Source organism: Anser anser (genome assembly GCF_964211835.1).
Source record: "Anser anser genome assembly, chromosome: 1".
NCBI lineage: Eukaryota > Metazoa > Chordata > Aves > Anseriformes > Anatidae > Anser > Anser anser.
The window spans coordinates 133,837,065-133,861,551 of record NC_139720.1 but is presented as its reverse complement, the minus strand read 5'-3'; the positions used below and the strand labels follow the sequence as shown (position 1 = coordinate 133,861,551).

The following is a 24,487-nucleotide window of genomic DNA, read 5'->3' as shown; positions in this document are numbered from 1 at the left end:
AAAAACTGAGCTTTTGAATAGATAGATTCTCAAGCAGATTAGAATAGAGAACTATGGGGAAAAAATATCTAAATAACACTGTACAAGTTCCAAAATGAGGACATAAAACAACAACAACCACAAAAACAAAAAGTAATAATAACAAACAAACAAACAACAACAAAAAAAACCAGCTAGCTTAAGGTACTAGCTGCTATTCTCTCAGAGGAGCTGGACAACAAGGGAGAAGGCTCACTTTATTTCTGCTGTTTGATAGGAGTGTATATAAAACAGCCCGTTCATAATATCAGAGTACTAAGAACAGAAACTTCCCCAAGAATACCTTGAATTCCAAAATTGAGACCTTTTTCCAGAAAACTAGTGACATCTACAGCAAGTACACCATGACTAGAGAGGTATGGAGGACAAACACTGTTTTCACACCAGATTCCCCATTCACATCCGAGCTCCTTTAGGAAAAAAAAAATCACAAATGCAAAAACATAAAACTTTTGTAGGAAAAAATCTCATTTCAGAAATTTCACTTTGCATTGTGGTGGGACTACCTAATTTAATTAAATTTAAAGATTTTAATGGGATCATTTCAAATAAAAACTTGAAATAAAGTATCTTTCTCTCTCTCTCTACATATATCCTCCATTCTGATAGTAAACATTATTTTTCAATTTCTTTTCACTAGAAAAAAGTCTGAGGAAATCTACATGTTTATAAATTTCCATAATTTCAGTGGAAAATTGCTATCAAATGCATTCCCACTGAAATGACTCTAACAAGCTCATGTACATGAATCCAAAAAGCTGATAAATAATTGTTGTACACAGCAGAAACAACCTTTTTATTAAAGAATGCTGTTTAGATTTCTGGGAACCAGGCAAGCTGGGAACCAGGCAAGACTAGTGTCTGTGATCGTTTTAGACCCAGCAATGACACATTCTAGACATATAGTGCCAAACTGCATAGTTTTTATTTTCAGGTTTTAATTGGGGTCTGTGCAGCTTGCCTAAGAAAGGAACTCCAGCCACATCACAGTAAATGAGAGACAGTCTAATGGCCACACTCACCAACAGCTGAACATATTAAACCAAAATAAAATAAATCAAAGAAAATACATCTCTGATGATACAGCACTCTCAGTGAGGGTCTTAACAACACTTCTGTATAATGGTGGATGTCAAATTGTGAATCTACCTTAGTGTTATCAGACATTACCTCATTACAGCTAGGTGTAACAAAAATGGATGCTCAAAAGTCAAAGCCTACTCTAACTAGTATATGTAAAATCTGCCAACAGTTCCAGGTTCCAGTTTGTTTTGTTTTGTTTTTAAGAAAAGTAATGTATTTGGAAGGAAGTAGTACATTAAAGAGATAACAGTTACATAGTCATTCATATATCATGGCAGAGGATGGATATATATTTTATAAAAACATGGATATATCATTCCATTACGTACAGAATACAGAAATACAGATGGGAGACATATAAGAAATAAGACATATAAGAAATATAGACAGGGAAGAATTATGCATTTCTCTGAGCCTCAGATGCCAGCTGCACAGCAACACTAGCCCATCCCCAGCAAACAGCAGAGATTCTCCAGCACAGCATCACCCAAAACCCAAGGGGTTTTTAATCCCTCCAGAATGCCAGATTGAGAATTATGCCTGAATAAGTTTGTGCAGAGAAGAACCTTGAGAAAAAAACAGAACAATTTATGATCTAGTCATGAGTTAATTGCCGCTGAAGAGAGAGAGAGGGGAAAAAATGGTTTCTGCAGGTTTATTTTTAAAGTGGTACAACTTCTGGGTATAAACTAAATACATAAGCAGTTTATAAAACTCATGATGATATCATTCATGTTAAAGTAGACCTGCTGCAAACTGTACAAGATCTGTTTTGCATCACGGCAATAAAATGTTTCAAAGTAAGCATTAGGACAGTGTGATCTTTATGTTATCTAACATCAGACAAACCAATTGTAAACAGAGCAATAGGAAGAGGCTATGAAGTTTGCTTGGAGAACATTTTCTGATGTGCAAGGTGAATCAACTCTTGCATGTCTGGATGAGCAGGGATTTGTGGAAGAGAGGGAAGGGGAGTTTCCTCCTATGAACTTCTCAGCTTTCACCTCGGGCACTGAGAAGCATTGCAGGATTGACAGGTTGCAGCATATGTTTCTTCTGACAGCAAATATCAGTCACATTCTGCTCGTGATACTCAGAAAAAAAGACATGGTAACTTACTGGGATGAGCAGAAGGGTTTCTACAGAATACTTTGGTGACCATGATCCTACTAGAATAATAGAATAAATTCAGGGTGAGCAAAGGGTACATTTATAGTGATAGGTATGCAGACAGGTCCAAGCATCCTTTACAAGGTTCTAGCTCCATTTAATTCATTTAAATTCCAGTTTATTCAGGAAGTTTCACTTCCAGAGAGGAATTTGGGCCTACCTGCACATATCTCTATGGACACATTCCAAAGGGACAATGACTATACATGTGCCACAGAATTCAAACTAATTTCTTCTTTACCTCCTCGTATACAATAGCATTAGTAATAAATCCAGGGAAATCTTCACTACACATTAATTTCTTTCAAAAGAGCATTATGGACAAGCTACTTCAGGCTCTTACCATCTCTCATGTGTTCCTGAGCCATTCAGAAGATACAGACTAGCTCTGAGGATCTGTGCATCCTAGCTCACAGTAGTCTGAACATAGCTCTCCTACACAAGAGTGCTGTAAAATACAGCACTGTGCTCAGTGTAAGAGCAAGCACAAGTAACTTAAGGGCATGAAGAAAGGGGAAGTACTACCAAACTATGTATTTTACTGGATGGAAATCTCAAGCATCACCTGTCTATTTCCCTTTTCTTTAAGAGTGAAAGATCGTCCCACTTGAATTGGGAAGTTCTGAAGAACATAAGTTGCGCGATTACCAATGGCCTTGTGTTGTGTGTTATTCCAGCTACTCTGAAAAGCATTCTGCAACCAAAATATAATACCTCATTTTATTTCATGTCTGGCAAGAAGTCATGATAGATTTTATTTTAATGCATCAACGAAGTGCCAACACTGTTTCAGATCAAAGGGAATGCTTACTTGTAATCACAGAGTTAATATATTTTGTTTCTGTGTTCACACAGACTAAAAATTCATTAATGTATAAGGTAACAGTAGCAAAGAGTTTAAAAGCTTTTCTCTGTGAGTGCATGTATGTCTATAATAATTCTGTAATTACTGTGTTAAGCCCAGTAAATTTCTAAACATGCTATCATCCTACTTTCTTCCCAGGCCCAGATAAAACCTGCTGCCTCACAGATCAAAACAAGATATTACAGAGTTTAAACTAAATCATGTTTGTCTAGTGTAAGGAAGAAAGGATGCTGTTAAGAGAAGATGGTGGGAAAGAATATTTTATTTCTCTGTGCTATCAGATATTACCTACTGCTGCAGTCAGATTATTGAACTAGGTATACTAGTGATTTACTCTGTCTCAAAACTTGTTGAAATTCAGTGTTCATTTTGTAAAAGTGGTGGGTTTATTTGAAGTGTTAGATTTTCATGTACCTTCTGACAAGGATCAATAGTTACAATCCGTCCTTCCACATTAAAGATCCAAAGCAAATAGGCTGTGCTTCACAGCTCAGGATGCAATGTGGCACAGTAATAAAACCCGCCATACTGACAGAAGTACAATGTAAAGCAAAATATGATATAAAATATTACACTGAAGATTTGGAACAATTCCTGTGGGTCTCTAAAAGGGTACATGGTTCTAACACAGAAAAAGCAAGCAATAGTGTAAAAAAAAATGTGAATAAATGAAAAAGATGTTAAAGCTCAAGTCACAGTGTAATATCTTTTCTATTAGCTTTACTTTTTCTTCTATAGAAGCAAAAAATACAGATGTCTACACTATATTCTTCTGTGTATTTAAAAACAATGAAGTGTTCTTTTGCAAGACATATGTGGCTATAACAGCGTTTTCCTTTGTTGGATATCTCGACCTAAAATGGACATCAGTCACACTTCTCTAACTCCTTTTTACATAAATTTATCATTTTAAGGTGGGGAGGAAGACAAAATAATGGCATAAATCTTGGATCTTAGTGAAAAATGACATATTGGCTCCAAGAAATCTTGCTTTTTGATGTGGCAGCCAGGTAACCAGCCACTCTCAGATCATTGCATTTGGTCTCCTGAGAAGTAAAATTATCCATAAGTCCTCTAGTCCTCTGAACAGTAAATAACAATGTTTTCTTTTTTTTTTTTTTTTAATTGAACTAAGCTTAGAAAAATATTCTACCAACAGACAAAACACTAAGCTTTGCTTCAAACACATGGGCAGAATACTCATTCCAAATTGAAGATCAAGAAATCAAAATAGTGTATTTGGTGGTGAAGACTTACTGGGATCAGCTGTCCATGCACACTGGATTAGGCACATGGGTGTATTTTTACCTAGCATTAAGCCAAGATTATTTGGAGAGGAGAAAGACCTTCATCCAGACTGCTTCTCTGATTTACAGGATTTGAACGTGATTCTCATGCTTCCCCAAAGAGCAGTCTCCAGCCAGGCAGTGAACCAAATAAAGTAAAATTCCTTTACTTTGAGAAAAAAAAAAAAAAAAAAGAGTGATATTGAGTGGCCCAATTATCCCTATCAAAAAGCTAACGTAGCTCTAGATCATTAGGATTTGTAATGTGCTTAATCTCATGCTGCTTGGTAGTTAGACCATCCATCTGAGAGATGAGTGAAGTGGACTCGTTCTCCATGCAAATGAGAGATCCAAAGGTCTCCCTGGGAGAGTTTTAATGTTTGTGTTTTGATTTTTGTTTTTTGTGTTTTTGTGTGGGTTTTTTTGGGGGGGAGGGGGCGGGGAGGATCAGCACAACCACCTATACTTTGTGCAATTCACGAGCGGTTTCAAGGGTTCAAGGGCAGGGTCTTGTGCCTCAGGGACATGTTCAGGTACTTGGAATTTGGTCTCTAAGCCTCACCTGTCTTAGTCACATCTCTTTCTTTTTGTTTCCTGCTGGACTTAACTTGTCTTTGTCTTTAATGTTTATAAAGGTCAGACAAGATATTTACATGCCCTTCACATCACTGGTGGCCATGACTGAAATGTAAAGCTGTAGGTATGAGTGAAGGGGTAGAGGTGACAAGAAGGGACCCAAGAATCCTCAAAACCCAGAGACCAATCTTAATTACAAATATATATATATATTGCTATCTGACTGGAAAATAAAGCGAGTTATTTTTAAAACTTTGAGGATACCTTGCTTCACAGTTACAGTATAAGTCCTTTGAAGAAACCTATGGAAAGACATTTCCTTGACATTCTCCTTCACTTTGAGTACTCCTCATTCTGGAGCTGTTATATATATATTAGGTACATCAGAGTACATTAAACAGCATTTCTTATAAGCCACAAACTAATTACCTGGCTGAACCTGAACTAATTCTGAATAGAGCCAGTGTGTGGTCTTTGCTTATATGTCATTACTGACCTCCAACCAGGACAGATAAAAGTGAGTTGAATGCAGTTAGCTTAAGTGTTTCCTTGTTTCATCTGCAGGTTTCTGCATATCCCATTACAAAGTGCATGTGAATTGCCTGGTTAGCTGGATCAGATTCAGCTGAGGTGAAAAGGGTCAACGCCCTCTGAACAAGAGTAACTCAGGAAACAACACTACGTATTTCCCCAATGTGCTGAACAAGATTTCTATGGCCTAAGCTGGTATCTCATAGGTTTACTGGGTTCTCATCCATTCAGCAAGTTACTTCTATATTGCTCTGTATGATAAGTGATATGAACTGTCAATGTCCCCTTTAAACATGTGGACAATCACCCATTAACTTTTAGGCTGACAGAGCTACCTCCACGTACAGCCATGAAGCGGGAGTGTCTTCCTCTTCTTCCTTACCTGGACCAGAATAAAGTTAGTGACCAAGAAGAAACCAGCTCAGCATTCTATCTTAAATATTCAGAGATTCTTGTTGTTATTTTTTTTTCAATGTTTAATAGGCCAGATCTTTTTCCTGTTCTGCATTGAAAAGCATGCCTACATCACAAATACACTTTAGATCTGGTCAGTTCATTAGCCTCGCTAACAACAGAAGAATCCTCTTCTTAAATTCACTGTGAACCTAATTAATTTTTTTTTTCTGTCTTGCATTCGTTCAAAGCCTTATGGAATAGGCATGGTGTGTTTTAAGCAAGATCAGTAACAAGCAAGCCAAGTCTGTTTTTAAATGAATTTGACCATAGTCTCTACTACATTCAAATGACCATTCTGACTCACAGTGTTTCTCTTTTGCAAAATGATAAACAAATAGCTTTAACAGATTTGATACAAGGGAGATTTTTCCATCTCCCTGTGGATCAGCCACACTTCCAGGAAGGATTTAATTTAAGCTGTACACTAAATCAGAGTTAATAGGAGAGTGCTACCTTCCTAGAAATGTCATCTTGCAGAGGGGTACTTCCGGGAATGCTATTGCAAAAACATGACTACAACTCATCTGTTCAGTAAAGTGGCAGGTCTAGATTCAGCCTCTTCTCTAATCAAGCGAAAACTCTCAGCACAGAGGAGTCTTGCTGAACATCCGGCACCTAGGGCACAGAGTTTTGCCAGTTTCCAGTGCTCCAGCTGGTCCTGTTCCATTCTCCAGCCCTACCAAGAAATCCTTATCCTGTCACCCCAGAAAATCAAACCTCTGCTTCTGGGGCTTGGGGAAGATGTATGGGAAGGAAAGGAAAAGCTTTTATCTATGCCCCCTTTGTGAGTGCAGCAAAGCCAGAGATATGTTCCCAAGGGGTGGGAAAAGGCTGTGTGCTCTGGGACTGAGCCACTTTATATGAAATCCAGTGCCAGTGGAGGAGATGGGACTCCAAGTTTCTCATGGCAAATCTAGTTTGACTTGATATAAACTTCAGACATTTCTGTCATATGCTAATTTTATCCTTTAGTGTATTTTGCATCTCAAGAGGAAATAGCCCATGGAAGAACCTACCTTATCCACACTGATTATGCAACAATCAGTGATTAAGGGAAATTTTACTATGAAGCTTTCTCTAATGAAAAAGTGTAAAATTTAGTAATAGTTAACAGTAAACATCCCTGTACTGTTTAAAAACATACAGCGGTGTATTTGGTCAGGTCATCATACATCAAAATCTTTGATTGGATGACCTAGCAGATTATTTTGGTAGCTGCCTGTGTACAGTTGCTCAAGCTGCAGAACGTGCTGTAACAAGCCCCATGCTACCTCTTTCTATTTTGCTTAACATTTCCTTTCTATATCACCATGTATGGAAAGTAAAGATGCAGGGACAAATTATACATACATTGCATACGTGACATCAAAACTCACAACAGTATCATCACAACTTGGCAATTTGCATGTTTGTGGAAAGAAGTGCAAATGAGTTTTGTCTGAACAGCAGAAGCATCCATCAAAGCAACACCAACAATTTTCACACTTCAATAATTAACTTTAATGAGAAAGTCACTCTGGAGCGACTCCCCTATGAGGTAATCAGCTTGGGCCAGGCTGAACCAATTTGGAACAACAAGATAGTCCCCCACTCCTCTGATCATGAGTTTATCTGCTCTTTCCCCAGCTGAAATAAATTAACAACTAAACCATGCAGAGTCTATGTAGGTCACACAGTTGATGTACTACCTACTTCAGCCTCCTGAAAGAATTCATTTGTTAATACTTAGCAGCTGTGACAGTCCCCCTGCACTGGAGTCATCTGTCCAGAGTGTAATGTAACAAAGCTGGCTGCTTCTTTCCAGCAAGAGCCTTTTCCGAAAAAATCAGATGAACAGGTGTTCTTCACATCCCCTAGATCTGGCTCTGTGCTCCGAGATGCCATTTCGTAGTCCAGCTGCACTGCTTGCTTCAGATACGCTGGGGCACAACAAAATGCACTGTCATTATCATTTCTCTGACAGAGTGTGGGTGTAAATAATGTGCCCACATTAGCGAAGCTCTGGGGATCTCCATGGAAACATTTAATCATTGACATTTAAGCTCCTGGTGTCGATAAGGGAAGCAGCTGACTCCTGACCTATTACTAATGGTTTATCAAGGTAGGGAGCAAGATTTTTTTTTTTGTCTTGACCTGGCTAGAAATGATACAGTGACAGCACATGCTATTATATCTTTCCTCTTTTTCCTCCTGAGTATAGCTTGCAGTTTTATTTTTTTATTTTTTCCTTTTCTCAGTTATGTCATATTGGGACAATGTGGGATAGATCTGACTGACGAAATGCCAGCCTCCCAAAACGCCCTCTAAAATAACACAGCTAACTTCTTTTAAGTTTTTAATATGTAAATTCAGGAAGGTTCTTGGATCTTGAAGGGAAAATGTCAGAGACCCCTGTAGGAAGTGACGCTTAGGTGTCAGAGCAGTTCTTGCAGCATCCCGAGCGTGCACATGCGCACCCACTGATTCACGTGAGTAGTTCCACTGGAGCCTCTAACAAACCCAGCCTCTGCATGTCCTGTGCAAGAGAGGAACCAACTTTTAATGGACACCTCTGTGCTTGTTGCAGGCTGCGTTTGGATTACCATTGCCTCATCCCTGGCAAATCCCCCCTGTACCAGAAACTGATGTGCCAGAAATTCAGACTGATCTGAACTTTTCACCAGTCAGGAGCTCTTCCAGATTCCCTACTCCCAGCTTCCAGACCACTTCCACTGCACGAGCCAGCGTCCTGATCTGCAGCAACTCCTTGTTAAGTCTTTCCTCGCAGAGCAGCCTAGACCCACCGCCAACAAGAGACCTCCCCTCTGATTTTGAAGTGAAAGCCAAGCCTTAAAACAAACATTTCAGTAGGCTGGTTTTGTTTCGAACTGACAAAAGTCTAGTAGCGCTCTGTCAGTCTGAAACTCAGTCTTCCTATGCCACCCAGTTTCCACTGAGACGGTGGCACCCTGATGGCAAACCTATACGATCAGCTGCACTCCAGCTGTTAATTAGTCACAGTTTTGGTCCCAGATTTAGGGCTGATTTTGTGCTGGCTCTGGCTTTGGGTTGTGCTTCATTACAGAATGTGATTTGGCTTAAAGGAAAACTCTTAACTATCTGGCTTGTTTTGTGGGAAAAAAACGCATCATTCTGTTACTGTCTTTATTCCAGAATAATTCACAGGATTTATTCTTGTTAGGGTAACCATATATAGCTCTTCTTACATCTAACTTAAATGGTTGGATGCAGAAAAGATAGAAAGTCTTACGCTACTACGTCATACAAATTAAACACTTATGACTGTTTGGCCCACGTACAATTAGCAGATTAATTCTGTGTCATTCCTTGTAAAATCAAACAACATTTTGGTTGCAAACCCCATTATTACATGTGCCATCTTTGCTATTTTTATGGCACCTATTCATGCATGTGATGGGGTAGAATTTGGAGATTTTTCTGTTTTTAAATTTACTCTCTGTTCATTACCCTAACTCATTATAGGCCTAGGGTCTAGTTAGTCTGACTAGAGCAGAGTGTCAGTTTAAGTCCATACAGGGACCATGGACTGGATCAGATGATAGGGTACTTTCCTGCCTCTGCTGCAGCCCTGCCACCTAATCTTGGGAAAACATTTTGTCTTGGGACTATGAAAGCAGTGACTCGGTATTTCTGCAGTAGGATAGATATAACATCAAAATAACTGGGATTTTGATGTAAAAAATAGTTAGAGGAGTAGCTCTTACATTATCAGAAGTGAATCTCTTTGCTTCCTACCTCTGGACAGTGACAGTGCAAAGAACTGTGGCACTAACTTGCACGGATACTGCAATCGATAGAAAGAAGCTTGCCAGAAAATGAAAGGTTTGGGCTTCTTCTAGCATACGTCCATTAAAAGATCTTAATGCATACTACCTATGGATGGTATTCCTTTTACTACATGCTTTTAGAATTCATAACCCAAGCAAGCATTTTAAATAAAACTTTGCTCATTATCATAACACTGGAGTTTTTAAATGCTTAGAACAGGCTGCCTTATCCACATAAGAGGTGTATAAACACCATCAAAGAAGGGGCCCTTCTGGCAGTCGAAAGATGAAAACATAACATCATGCTCATTAGCAGAATTTGACTATTTCAAGTAGAATATGCATACATTTTAGCGTTGAAGGTCCTGGCTTCAAATGCAGCTTGAAATGCAATCAGTCAGTGTCGCTCACATGCCATTTGCCTCAGATTTTACACCTTGTAGATCTAAAAGACTTGCTTTCTGATCTTATGCAATAGGTTTCATTCAAAAGTATTAGGTTTTTATTTGAAAGCCACGTGCTTGTTCTGAGTTTTCTGTTCTCTCATATTACTGAGACTGATTTTGGATTTTTAGTTCATTAAGAGTGTGCCCCTGGACTGAGACTTTCTTAATTGATTTCTCCTTAATTGCTACCACTTAGTTATTCCTCAAGAGTTTGGAGGCATAATCTGGTGTATTGAACCATTGTTTCTTGCATGTGCCAGAGGTAAGAAATGTATTTATCATCTAGCATTTGTATACTCTCTATCTTCAGTGATACCCGTTATGTGGGAGAGGTGTTGGGGTAGAAAGAGAAAACCTCAGTATCCTGGCACCTTAAGTGCTGAACTGTGCATTAGGAATAGAGAGGGCTCTGCTCATGCTTCCAGCTGTTATTAATCCTGACATGTTCAGAGATTTTTGGCACACACTGTTTTAACCTCCTGCAGTTTAAATACATTTAACGTTCTCTCTCCCTCTTTCCCATAATGACTGTAATGTGTGATTTTGTTTTATCTCAGTAATCATATCCTTCTCCCTCTGAGAACCAGCTCAGCACAGCACCCCAGATACAGGCGTAGGAAGAACAGGCTTATCTGTTTGTACAGAATGTGCCATTGCTTGTTACCATAGAGCTAATGCTACTAACAACATTTAAATAATAATTTATATTATAAAATATAACTTACTCTGTTGTGACCTGATAAGACTAACTGCCACTGATTATTTGTAATATTGTCCATGGATGTTTAAAAACAGGTACGGGAGGAAAAAAAAAAAAGGAAACATTTTCATAATAAGAAACATTGGTTGCTGGGCTTGTCAGTATGTACCCAGGCTCACGAGGATTTCAAAAACATTCATTATCAAACAGACAGTGTTTTTTCCAACCTACATCCTTCGTAGCCTCAACTGCCAAATTACTTTTGTATGTTAGCTAGGCTAACTCAATCCCAAACTCTTTTCACGTTCTCTTTCATTATGGGACTACACAAAACCTAGGGTAAGGTACATGTCAGAAAAAATATTCCCTAAAAGGGCATACATGCTTTGGAGGTATATACTCAAGGAAAGCCTAGAAATGCTGCTTACAGGGCTATAAAATGCATAAGATTGTGAGCTCAGACCAGCAAATTTTACCTCTGTTAATTGCAGTGGAGCAATGACTGAATTAGTTACGACTGCCAGATATGTAGCATTGGGAAAGGCTCCACATAACAGCAACTCCAGTCAATGACATTTTGCTACACTTCAGAAGACTGTGGCAACATCACTATAGAATTTTGTTTGTGATAGGAGTTGCCCAAAGGGAGAATGAGGAATATCAGGAAATCAAAATGAAGATGGAAATAAGCTCAAAGTCACTGATGCAATAAATGCTACAAAATAAGTTGACTTCTTCCCTTCCTAGAAAATACAGAGGGTAGACCTGCCTTGAGAAGATTGTTAGGTGTTATAAAGATTAACAATTCTGGGGAACAATCCCTATTTCTAAAACTGAGAATATCTGTATAGCATTTAGGAATTCACTAATATGAGACCATTTAAAATGTATTTAATAGGATGAGTAATGTTTCCAAACTTAAAAAAAAAAAAAAAAAAGAAGGTGGATTCAGATTAGATATTGAGAAGAAATTTTTACTATGAGGATGGTGAGGCACTGGCACAGGCTGCCCAGAGAAACTGTGGATGCCCCATCCCTGGAGGTGTTCAAGGCCAGGTCGGACGGAGCTTTGGGCAACCTGGTTGGTGGGAGGTGTCCCTGTCCATGGCAGGAGGGTCGGAATTAGATGATCTTTAAAGTCCCTTCCAACCCAAACCATTCTGTGATTCTATGTGTTTAATAAGTTTGATAGCATTGCATATCTACAGTTAGATACATCTCACACACTACCATATTACATCCAGAGGGGTGGGTGCTGCAGGAATAGGGTACGTGGCAGTGGGGAGAGTGATAGAAGAGCACCTTTAAGACAGTACACAGGCATCAGTAGGAAAAAATGAAGTAAAGGCTTGTCTTTCAAGTCCCACTTTTTCTGATGCTGCAAATACAAAACCTTTCTGTTCACGTAGGGTCAACAAGCCAAAACCTACCTTCTCAAGATAGCTGTCTATACCGTTGTTTTTAAGAGTGGGGAAGGACTTCTGCTCTTCAGGTAGGAGGAACCACTCTTTCTCTCTCTACTCCAGCTTCCCAGAACCTACTAATAATTATCAGAGTGCTAGAAATTGGAAGCTGAAGATTAATTTCCCTTTTGAGTAAATGAGGCTTCAATTCCTTTTCAGTGTTTTGGATGAATTCAAAGGTGGATGGACAGTCAAATAGGAAATAAATCTCTAAATATGTCTAAATATTGGGTTTAAGAGGAGAGGAGTTCTGCAGGATTGGAATTTGACCTTTAGCCCCTTGGGCCTATAAAGCGCCCTACTTAGGCATATAGGGTTTCCCTGACATAAACCTGGTGTAACACAGTAGTGCATTAGGCCTGTGGTATTTTGATATTTACCAGGTGTGCTCGAATAAAGGGCAATTTAACTTTTGCAGTAAACCAGTTCTACTTGCCCAGTTTCACTTTTCTGAACATCAGTTACTGATCATTATGTTCAGCAAGTATTACATTTAACCATCCAAAGACTTGTGAGCACTTAAGTTCCATTGACTTCAATAGCATTAGCTGGAGTGAACAAAAGTTAAGGCAGTAGGTAGGTCTTTGGTGATCAGGCTTACTTTACACTGAACAGTAAAATCTACATCTAAAAGTTACCATGTCAGACTCACAACTGGTGTAATTCCGGTGGCATTCTATAGGGAAGAACACGGATATTCGTGGAAGGTGGAGGCATGCTTGATTACACTATTAACATCTGGCATTTAGAATAAAATTAGAGAAAGAAAAAAACATCATTAACCAGCAGTGAACTTTATCAAGTTTTTTATTACTTTAGATGGAGCTTTGGCACTTGTTACTGTAAGGACATTTCTATATATAATGTGTAAATACCAAGTAGATATCAGGAAAACAAAACAAAACAAAAAAGATATTTGTATTAAATAACCTCCTAGGGATTAAAGATTTGTTTCCAAAATCATGGCTCCTCAAATATATCAGTAATATTTTTCCGTGACTTTTTTTTATAAAATATAGTTATATGGTTTTTGTCAAAAAATGAGAAACAAATGTTATTAAAAACTTGAAAATCTTAATTATGCCAGTAGTATGAGAACTACACTAAATGGTTCAATATAATATATAGAAAACATGTAAAAGACAGTGCTCATTCTGTATGGTTATTGACACAATCTGAGTAGTGTAATATAATACACTTCTTAATAAAATCCATTCCAGACAGAAGGTAGCCAGAAATTTTGCCAATTCTCAGTATAATGTTTGCTCTATGTAAAACTAAACTCAACCCAGAAGAAACTGGAGTAATTTTCTGGGCTGTGTTTAATAGTGGTATAAGTTATTTTTGTTGACAGAGTGCCCAGAATCTTCTATTAAAATCAATTTTAACAGGTGCTGTAAAAAGTTAGTTTCAAGTAACTTGTTCAGAATACCTTATCAACTGAGTTGACCTGACAGCCAAACATGAACATTGCTAAGAATGATGCAATCAGTTACACTGAAAAAATCATGGCTGAAAATTGAGGAATAACTTCGTGAGTTGGTTAAAAAACTTCTATGTGCATTCTGTATCACACATGCATTTTAAAGTATTTTTGTTCATTTTCCCAAATAAATGATGTGGCTTTCCACACCTCTGTGAAGTCATTTCCATCTGTGGCAGTATCTGATACTGATGTCCTCAGACAACATAGGTGCACTCTAAGTGCAACTATGAGCAGAACTATTCTATAAGAAAATTATCCTTTTTGTTGTGGATAGAATAGCTAAAGCTACCCTATGAGTCACTTCACCTTTGTTTGCCTAGACTTTTCAACCTGTCAAGTATCATGTTTCTGAAGAAATATTCTAGAGAAAAGACAGCTCTTTACAAAGTTTGGCATCAGAGCCTGAGATGAACTTCAGATAAAGTTCAGTTCCAAACATTATAGGTATTTTGTACACTTTTGGCTTTGGGATTTGTCCTTTTTCTTTCTGGGTTGGAAACTTGTTCAGTTTCTGTCTAGAATTTGTGAATTTTGGTATACTGTGTTTATTTGTGTCCACTGACATATTAATGAGTTCAAGAAGCTAGATTATGAATTAGATGTTTTTTCTTTCATTTTATTGGACCAGAAAGGAGTGTTATGATTCCTCGTACCTCTGTGCTGTGATTTCCCCTAATGGTTTCCGTTTACTTTTTTGTGGGTATTTCAAGATGCAGGTTCTTTTGTTCTGGTCCTGTGTGACAGCTGCTGTGAAAGCTGCTTGCAGTGGGTCATCAGTCTTTCCATCTAGTCCTACTGGTGGTGTATTTTCTTTGAATTACCACAAAAATTATTGCATTGTAATTCTGCTTTTTAAGGCTGCAATGATCTGAAAGCTCCCCATTCCTACTTAAATGTATATATATGGATGCTATATAGTTGCTATTTCATGATGCACATTTATCTAAATGCAAATCAAGTGTTGTCCACAATGGGTTTCTTGTGTTTTCCTCATGGACAAATAGTTCAAAGGTAAATGCTGATCTTTGTTAAGTGCATCTGAATGAAAATTACCTTTGAGAAGATAATTTGCAAAGAGAGGAGCACACATCCCAAAAGCGGCGCTGTTGAAAACAGCGTATTTAAATTAGAAAACAGTTGGTGGACTGTTGCTAGGTTGAGAATACACAGTCCAAGCCTTGCAATCCCAACTCAGTGATCACACCTGGACTATGGAAAAACTCCAAAACCTTGCATGGTTCCCGTTCAGGGATGATCCTGTCTAACACCAAATGGGCCAAAGAGGGAGCTCCACTAATATTTAGTATGTAACAGATGAACTTTGTTGCAATTATTAGATCAATCTTTTTATTAAAAACTATAATTTTAACAATCAAGCTAACACAGAATTTCTCCTAAATAGGAAGAGATATATTCTGTTAAATATTTTGAGTATGTTGATTTATTGTATATTCTCTAGATTGCATGAGACGGCTAGATATATGCAGTAGTACTGAGGCATAAATTCTTGCTACAAACATAATGAGTTATCAGGCTCTTCTTCCCAAGAGCAATTTAAAATTATGTCTGGTACAATTTACAGCCTGTGGAAAAGAGGTAGCACCAGAAAAAATGAATTATTCTTGTGATTTTGCTTTGTTGGTTTTGAATCAGATCAACATTTGAATCAAAGGACCTTTTTGGGTGTTGTAGTAATATCCCTGTAAGAAGCATATTCTGTTTTGCTATAACACCAAATGAAATAACCTGTCAAAAAGCATCCTTATCCATTCAGTAAGCAGAATTGTAAGATAAAATGCATGCATGGCTCCTGTTGAACATGTATTTCTGAATCACTTACTGCTTTCATCTCTTTCAGTTTCTTTTAAATTTAAATAGCTTCTAGTCCATATCAGAGACCTTATTTGAGGCAGTCTTTATCAGCACTACTTCAACGCTAATGTTTCAAAGATCTTAGGTGCAACTTTCCTGAGACACAGCAGATAAGACTAACAGATATGAACAAAGCCTGTGGGAGGCATCCCAGCTCCATTTTTTGCTGGGTACAAAAAAAACATGAAGGGGGGTAATCATAATATAGAACATGGATTCTTGGCCAACTGTTTTACCAGTGTGCAACTTGTGGTCTTAAAATAATTTAAAGCCCACATATCCTGAGTATCCTTCGTGGTCTGGTAACAATTTTGGAAGTTGTTCTAGGGAATGACTGGAAGCAGACCAGAAGCCTGGAGGTGTGACTTCTGATTTTCTTCTGGTCTGCCTCCTGACCATTGCACAGACAAAGAAAGCAGATGTATTTGCTGAGACAAGGAGAGTCAGTCTCCCTATATATAATGCCTGGTTCAGGACCTGGTAATGCATCTACATAAGTACAAAAGCAAACCATAGTCATTATGGAAAGGTGCTACCATGTCCTGCAGTGGCTATAGTTCCCTGAACACCAACAGCTTTGTACCCACAGAGAGTTATTGTCGTCATCAGTAACAATCTAAGAGTGAAAATCTCAAGATAAATCATTGTCTGCCAGGAGAGAGTTTCTGTCTACTGCTTGTTAGTGTCAATATTTTCCATTCACATGCTATACAGGTGGCTGAGAACTTCCTGGGAGAGTTACAAGGGGCAGATGCTCTACATTTTTCTTTCAGTTCCTGCAAAATGCAGACAATATTTGAAGCTACCTTTTTATATGTACTAATAGGGAGCCTGCCTTACCACATCTTGTTATCCTTCAGTTCCTCCTTTTTTTTTTAATGTTTGTATAAACATATTTTTTAAAGAGAGTTTTGAAATTTGCTTGAGGGCAAGCCCATTGCTTTTAAGATACGACTGTTCTACATCCAGGACCTGTTTACCTTGATTTCCTCAGATTTTCAAGCCCCCAAGATTACTGTGCAATATGAGGAGAGTGAATGGCTTTTGTATATCTGCCAAATCTAGAGATCTTTATTGTCATTATATTTCAGTTACCTGTTGCATGCATACATAAAAGTCATAGTCATAAGTGATTGTTATCATAAAACTTTTCACTGAGAGGTATGTCTTGAGGTCACCTAGTCTGACCTCTCATTCAAACCAGGGACTACTCCCAACATCAGCAAACCCTTTTGTCCAGTCATTTCTTGAAAACCTCCAAGGGAGATGCCTCTCCAGGCCCCATTATTACTGTTGCACTGGTTTCCTGATGAAGAAGGTTTTCCTAATGTCCAGGCTGAAACTACCAAGACATGTTCTGTGACCACAGGTCCTCACTGTGCTGTCTTTCATTACAAAGAATACGCTGGGTCCACCAGTTTTGTAATTACCCTTCAAGTTTTGTAGGTTGCAATTAAACTGCCCTTTAGACTCTTCTTCAGTAGGCTAAATAAGCCCAGTCCTCTCACACAGTATCTGTAGGTCACATATCACAGTTCTCTATGTTGGTAATCCACTGCTCAACACTCTCCAATTTTCCTGCCATTGCTTTTGAAATGGGAGAACCAAAACTGAACCTAGTATTGCAGAGGTTGCCAGGACCAAGTAGAGGCAGATATTTATTTTCTTCAGTCTGCTGGATATAATCCCCCTAGCAAAACTCATTACATAGTTTGATTTATTTGTGATGTGAACATGATGTTGCTTCATATTCATCCAAGTGTCCTCTGTAATGAACTTTTTAGTGAGGTCCTTTTCAGCAGGGCTGCTGGTCAGTCTGTTATGTCTTGGCTGTACTAACACATGGGAATACTCATCCTGGATGCAGAATTTTGTACTTCTCTTTGGCGAACTTCATCAGGTTTCTGTTTGCACAGTTCTCAAATTTCCCAAGGTGTCTCTGGATTGAAACTCTCGTATATTGTATCAAGCACTCCCCATGACCTATAAATTTACTGAGGATGCTTTTGTGTCACCATCCAGGTCACTAAGAACGACAATGAATAACATGTACCTCCGGTGTCCATGTACAAGAGTGCTCTTCTCATTACCTTCCACCAGATGGACATCAAGTTACTGATCACTATTCTCTGTGCCTGCTGTTCTATCCAGTCTTCTAGCAGACTTTCTCCTGCCCATGCCTCCTGAGTTTCCAGATGAGAAAGCTGTGAGACACAGTGTCAAAAGCCTCACTAAAATCAATGTTTACTGAAATCACCACTCATCACATCACCACATCACCAATTATTCTTCTACAGAAGGCCATCAGGTTGATAAATAAGATTTGCCCTTAGTAAATTTGTGTTGACTGATCTTAATTACTTTCTTGCCCTTCACATGCTTGGAAATTAGTTTTGAGAGAACATGCTCCATGATTTTTCCAGGGACTGAAGCAAGGCTGACTGGCCTACAGCTCCCTGGGTCCTCCATCTTTCCTATTTCAAAAACAAGCATAGTGTTAGCTTTTTACCACTTATCAGAGACCTACACTGTTTGCCATATTTTTAACAGATTATAATATCACCATTACACCCAAAAGCCCTGTCAGCATTCTTACATGAAACCCATCAGCTTCATGGATCACAATGTTTTCAGCTTCTCCAGGAAGTCTCTGACTTGTTCTCCCACTGTTCGCTGAAACTATCCCTTCCCAAACTATGCTAGTAAGCACAGAGGTCTGGGAGGAGGCTTTGCTTGCAGAGAACAATACACATAGGCGATGATTACGTCTGCATTTTCCATATGGTTCGTGGTTAAGCTCTATCCATCGATGAATCCATATTTTTTCCTGAAACATCTTTTGCAAATAACATAACTGTAAATTTTCTTATTGCTGTGCTAAAAGTCCTTCACCTATCTTAGCTCCAGTCAGGCTCTGGCTATCTGGAAGTACTCAAGCAATGCTTTTGCTTTAATCTTTTTTTTTTTCTCTTTATCTCTTTCTCTCTCTCATTTTTTTTTACCTGTACTTTTTTCTACAACTTTTATGTTTCCTTTTGTGTTTTAATTCAGTAACAAGCTGCCTGCTTAGCCAAGCATAACTCCTGCCAAAATTTCCAGCCTTCCTGAACAAGATGGTTAACTTCTGGGATCTCAATAAGTTCTTGAAAAATCAACCAACATTAATTACTAGAGAGTAAGTACATACCCCTTTGGCTGAAGATGACATGTATTGTGACTTGCCTTCCTTTCCTCAGTTATTAAAAAATAAAATAAAAGCTTCTATAAAGGGTAGAAACAATATTCTGTTTAATTACCCAGTTAAACAGTTTTACTTCTTAAAATAACAGTGTAAAATAAGCCTATGTACCAGAAAGAGATACTATAACTATATAAGGAGGGAGGAAGTTAAGGAAGACCATATGTATATTCACTTTCTGTAGAAAATTCTGTACTTATCTTTTTTGGACAGAGATGCATCATTTGTTCAGCCATTCCTTTCCCTGTTCCAGGAGCCACTTCACCCCTGAGAGTCGGTCTACCGCTCAGCTGACCCTTGAGTCTTGAGCTGCCTTAAGCTGAACACCACCTCCCGGGGGCTTGCAGGAAGAAATCGACCTTTTCTTCCTTCTGTGAGATCTCCCGTTCTTGCACCTGCATACAGCCTCTTCTTCCTCCCTAGAGCTGGGTGCAGCTTCACACCCCGGTCTGCCTGGCTGCGTACGGCTTGTCGTGGTGCAGCTGACTGCTGCTTACCTCCCTCAGCAGGAAACCCACCTTAGCACGTCCTGTAGGACCAGCCTGTTCCAGCTACTGCCCACTTCCCTCTTCTCACTTGGTGAAGAAACTTGGTCAGTTTTGGGTAAAACCCCAAACTGACCAAAGACCTCTGGTCATATATGACTTATATATGGAGTTGTCACGGTTTTGGCTGGGGATACTGTTAATTTTTTTTTCATAGAAGCTTGTGTTTTGGAGTTTTGATGAAAACAGTGGTGGTAACACACCGATGTTTTAGTCGTTGCAGAACAGCGCTTACACAGAGCCAAGGACTTTTCGGCTTCTCGTGCTGCCCTGCCAGCGAGGAGGCTGGGGGTGCACAAGAAGCTTCTAGAACCAGGACAGCTGACCCAAACTGGCCAGAGGGATATCCCATACCATATGGCAACATGCTCAGCAATAAAAGCTGTGGTAAAGGGGGGGGGGATTATGGGAGTGATAGTGTTTGTCTTCCCAGGAAACCATTACATGTGCTGAGCCCTGCTTTTCTGGGACTGGCTGAGCACCTGCCTGCCAATGGGAAGTAGTGAATGAATTCCTTGTTTTGCCTTGCTTGCATGCACAGCTTTTGCTTTACCTAGAAAGCTGTCCTTATCTCAGCCCAGGAGTTCTCACACTTTTACCTTTCCAATTCTCTCCCCTATTCCACCTGGGAAGAGTGAGAGAGCAGCTGTGTGGTACTTAGCTGCCTGTTGGGGCTAAACCACAACAAAAGTGTTGTCTTTTGCTTCCATCATGAGTGAAATTGTATTCTACCTTAATTTAGAACTGGAATTTGAATTCCCAAACAACCCAAAGCAGTTGATAAGAATATTCTCTATACCCTCCATATGATGCTTTTGTAGATGTTGAAAGCTAACATAACTTGCAGGAGATGTAAAAGTAATGAGTATTTGTAAGAGGTGAGGACTACAATTTCCCACTAAATGATAAAGCAATCATTTTGTGGTGATGGGATAATGGCAGGATAATTAAACGCCTACTTCACATGCCTGATCTCTGCAGTTGCTGAGAGAGAGGGAGAACAGCTAGCTGATCCTTATTGTTTCCTGGAACATGACGGTATAAGCAGCACCTGTAGCAGGTTAGAAAGTATGATGCAGCTGAGAAACAAGGAAGGTGAAATCACTTAATTTCTTCTCTAAAACTATTTGAGCTACCTGGGAGAAATCTCTGATATTCCATTTTGAGTAATGAGAAACCTAAAACTGGAGGACTAACGTTGACTTTTTGGCAAAGGCTGCGAAAGCAGATGTTGCCGTCATTTAACATTGTTTGAGCGGGGGTAGTTTTTTTATATTTAAAGAATATAGTAAGGTATTTGAAAGCAAAGAATTGTTAGCTGGTGTCAGCATGAAACTGGAAACATATCATGGAGACTAATGTGATCTTTATCTGATACGCTTTACAGGTTAACAGTGTGAAGTGGATTTGCATATATATTAGCAACACTTTTGCAAACATATATCATAAGAAAGTAGTAAGAAAAGTCACGGGGGAGATATGAAGACTGGACAGGGAAAATGGATTAATAATGGGTAGTAAGCAGGCCCCTGAAGGATCATAATAAATGATAAAGGATCCTCCTGGCAGAATATGACAGATGAGGTTGCTGGGAGCTATTTTCTATTTAACATTTATATTAGTGATTTAAAAATTGATTTGATATGGAGTGCATCGAAATTTACAGATGACAAAAGCGGGAGGATTTCTAAAGTCAATACTTGGGAGGACATGAATAGATTACAAAAGAATTTAATGAGGATTCAAAAATAAGACTGTCATGTGGAATTTAATACTCGCAAAAAGAAAAGATAGGCACAGAGAGAGTGAAATATGCCTTCAGGGCTTCAGTGTTGTACCTTGGGAAGAGGCTTTTAAGAAAAACAGAATTCACGTGAGGGTCTCTGAGCTATTTCTAACTTATTTTGGTCTTGCTGAAGTTCTCTGCATGGTAGTAAATATTTCCCTCAACACTTCTCTACAACATTTCTTCAGCTGATTATTTTCATTATCATACCAGCCTAATGTCATTCTTGAATGTCCCACAAGGAATATTATTTTTATATGAACCCTGCATTTTAAGTGCACACACCTACTAAGTCCAAACATATATTTTGAAAAAATATATTTTAAATGCTTTTTGGGTGATGAGGGCATAGAAATGAAAAAGAGTAGATGGTAGAAGATGGTTACATCCACTCTCAGACCAGAGAGGAAATTAGATGCTCTTTTTGAATGATTGAAAGTTGATTTGGTAGGATATTTTAACCTAATTTTCATGATAACATGTTGTTTTGGGCGGAAGGTGATGGCAGCTAGACACCCTGAAAAACGGCAGGACTTCCTTGTTTTTGAGGAATTATGTATCCTCGTATAAAATAGCTGGTAACAAAGCTGAACATGATGTTTCATTTTCCCAACAGTAAAAGTTAACTAAAGGTATTTCATAAAATCTAACTTCTTGTAACACATGGTGCCCAAGCTACAGCATTCTCCAGGACACTAAGCTTTTTTGTTAACTACTCTTTTAAAAATAAATAAATAAAACCCTATAACAAAGCTTAGTAGTTGTTAGACTCTGGCCCTGGTAAACCTGAACTGACACAAAATTAAAAACTGAAATTAGACTGGACTGAATTCAGAAAGTTAGACCATAATGTCAGGTGTGTTTTACAGGACAGAGTGAGAACCTACCTAATTCAGAATCCTGATTTAAATGGCTATGGCCCAGGAGCATGTATGAGAGCAGGGAAGGCATGAATTTCTTCAGATTCAACATCAAATACTTCATTTAAATATTCCCTTGGTCAGAAGTGATGTTTTTTAATTGGTGTTTTATAGTCTTCCGTGGTGCAAACACAGTGACTGATCATCACATCAAGTTCTCTTGAGCACATATTAGTATTCCTAAATGAAGGATCTGACCTCGAGGTCTAAAATCAGATAAAGTGGTGCCCGGTAAAACAGCATCAAAATTTATACTTAGTAATCTGGATAAACTTTACAGTATTTTCAGAGGATTGAGGAACCTGCAGCTCTAATGACAAGGGATTTTCAAGATTCTTTTTTCTCTGCAGGGCAGATTGCAGACATTTGCATTTTATAAAAGCCCAGAGAGTGTACTTCCTCTTCATTTTGACATCTTTAGATATTTGTTGCTCTGTTTTTCAATTGTTTTCATATCTGAAATTTGGTTAACAGTGTTCTCTACTGGTGAATCTTTCTGAATTAGCTTTTACAAGCTGTTTCAGAGCTGTCTCATGTCATGTTTCACCAAGTACAGGCAAGGAGGAATTATAAATTCATTTATGCTCAGCAGTGCTTTTCTGCTCAAAGAGCACCCACAGTTTTTTCATGGATACAGGCAGGATATGTCGATGCTTAACATGGGAGAGGGATTCTCTTGCTAGTCAGGTTCCAGCATGCAAGAGAGGAGAGGAAGCTTGTTCCTTCCTCATGAATATTGGTGGACCAGGCTGGTGCCAGCACATTATTTCCACCAGCCCTGATGAATGAGCTTGGATTTCCCCTTCCCCTAGTGGGTCCTGAGAGGTGCTTCATGACAGCCTCACAAATACTTTTACCACAGCTTACTTTTTCCCTTTCTCCTCCAGTTTACTTGAAATCCAGAGTATCTTCTCCATCCAGGGTTAACAGAGGGTTGCAAAATGTTTCTGAGCAGATATGTCTGACTGAGCCTGAGAGAGCTGAATTTCTTTAACTTTTTGTGGAGTTAAAAATTTGTGGGGAAAAAAAAAGAATGAGGAAATGAGCCATTAAGCTCACAAAGAAGTAACGTCTGTCACATAATGCATGTTGATTTTTTTTCCAACCATGCATAAAATCTTCTTAAAGCTGATTTCTGTCCCTATCTTTTCATTGCCAGTGGTGATAATGAGGTCTTCAAAGGAAAAAAAAAATCCAATTTTTATTTATTTTTTTTTTAGAGTAATAAGGCCAAACTGAAAACTTATTTATTCATAATATTTAACAAAAAGGAAAAAAAAGGGCGGGGGGGGGAGTATTCATAAAAGAGAGAAGGAAACTGTCTTGAGTGTTAAACGATGTATGATAAGTTAATGTTGATAATGCATCATCTTTAGTCATAGCATGGATGATGGAATTAAAACAGAAACATGGAATATTTAAAAAAAGAAAGTTAATTGAGACGGGGAACAAAAGTTTTAATCAAAGAATAAGGAACTCATAAAATGACAAGATTAATTAAAAAAAATGCAGAAGCACTAGGATTGCTTTGGAAGCAATTAGTTACTATCCTGGAAGGCTGTGCAACAATCAGCCTCTAATGTTCTTTATGGGCTTAAAGGTCATTTCTCACCCTCAACAATCCTCTGTAATTCACTTCAGTCACAATACAAAAATCACAAGAATATTTAACTGAGGATTACTTGCTGAGGCATAAATGCTCCGTTTCTGGTAGGGTCCTGGAGAAAGCACACAGCATTTTTAATATAACTGATTTGCATATAAATGTGTATGCTTGCACGTTGGGCTCTATGGAGAATTTGGAGAAGAAAAAATATATTTGTCCACTGTTAGGTTTTAAAAGTGGAAAAGAATGAAGAAAGGAGGAGGTCAGAGGAAAGCTGAAGGGAGGCATGAAAGCTTCTTTCATAATGATGCTGTCATTGTAATAATCTAAGCAGAGAGCCCATTCCCTTCAGCTGCTGAGCAGAGCTTGGAACCAAAGCCCAAAATTAAACCCAGATTCTCTGGTTCACTTCTTTCCTTGGAATGTGTGAAACCTGCTCACAAGCACAGTGCCCTAAATGCCTGAGCCTCTAAATCCAGATTTGCACTTTGGCTCATCTCTACAGCAAAGTAACAGCTCCCAAAAATGTATTTGGTGGTTGCCAGAATTCCTTTGAATTTGTTTCTGAAAATCAAGATAAAACATTGGACTCTTACATGTGCCTACATCCATTAGGGAATCGAGAAACCCA

General features: G+C 38.6%; 1 long non-coding RNA gene across 2 annotated transcripts; it reads left to right on the top strand.

Moving 5' to 3' along the window:
• Positions 1 to 7,137: 7,137 nt before the first annotated feature.
• Positions 7,138 to 18,788, top strand: LOC310894872. 2 transcript variants are annotated; one of them, XR_014580252.1, is made up of 3 exons: positions 7,138 to 8,107; positions 8,244 to 8,474; positions 8,573 to 9,594. It is a non-coding gene; the product is annotated as an uncharacterized lncRNA (long non-coding RNA). The 2 variants fall into 2 exon arrangements; XR_014580251.1 differs by lacking the exon at positions 7,138 to 8,107 and adding an exon at positions 17,784 to 18,788 and having other exon boundaries at positions 8,115 to 8,474; positions 8,573 to 12,432.
• The last annotated feature ends 5,699 nt before the right edge of the window (positions 18,789 to 24,487 follow it).